This window comes from Penaeus monodon, chromosome 23 (genome assembly GCF_015228065.2).
Source record: "Penaeus monodon isolate SGIC_2016 chromosome 23, NSTDA_Pmon_1, whole genome shotgun sequence".
Taxonomy (NCBI): Eukaryota; Metazoa; Arthropoda; class Malacostraca; order Decapoda; family Penaeidae; genus Penaeus; species Penaeus monodon.
The window spans coordinates 39,789,118-39,789,368 of record NC_051408.1 but is presented as its reverse complement, the minus strand read 5'-3'; positions in this window follow the sequence as shown (position 1 = coordinate 39,789,368).

The window sequence follows — 251 nt, the reverse complement described above, 5'->3', positions numbered from 1 at the left end:
CAGCAACAGCAGCATCTTTATCCTCATTCATCACGCATCTTCTGGTGAATCTCCTATGATCCTCAGGATTGTGAGTACATGTAAGACGTGGTCAATGTATTCTCAACGTTTAGATCCATCAACTTAGTTCATGCATTCACCAGCTTCGAAGTCTTGTGAACAAGGTTTTCCCAATACCAAAGAAAATGTCTTCTTGGAAACGTTTCACTTATCCCAAAATTTACTGACGGATGATCCAACCACCCTCCAGG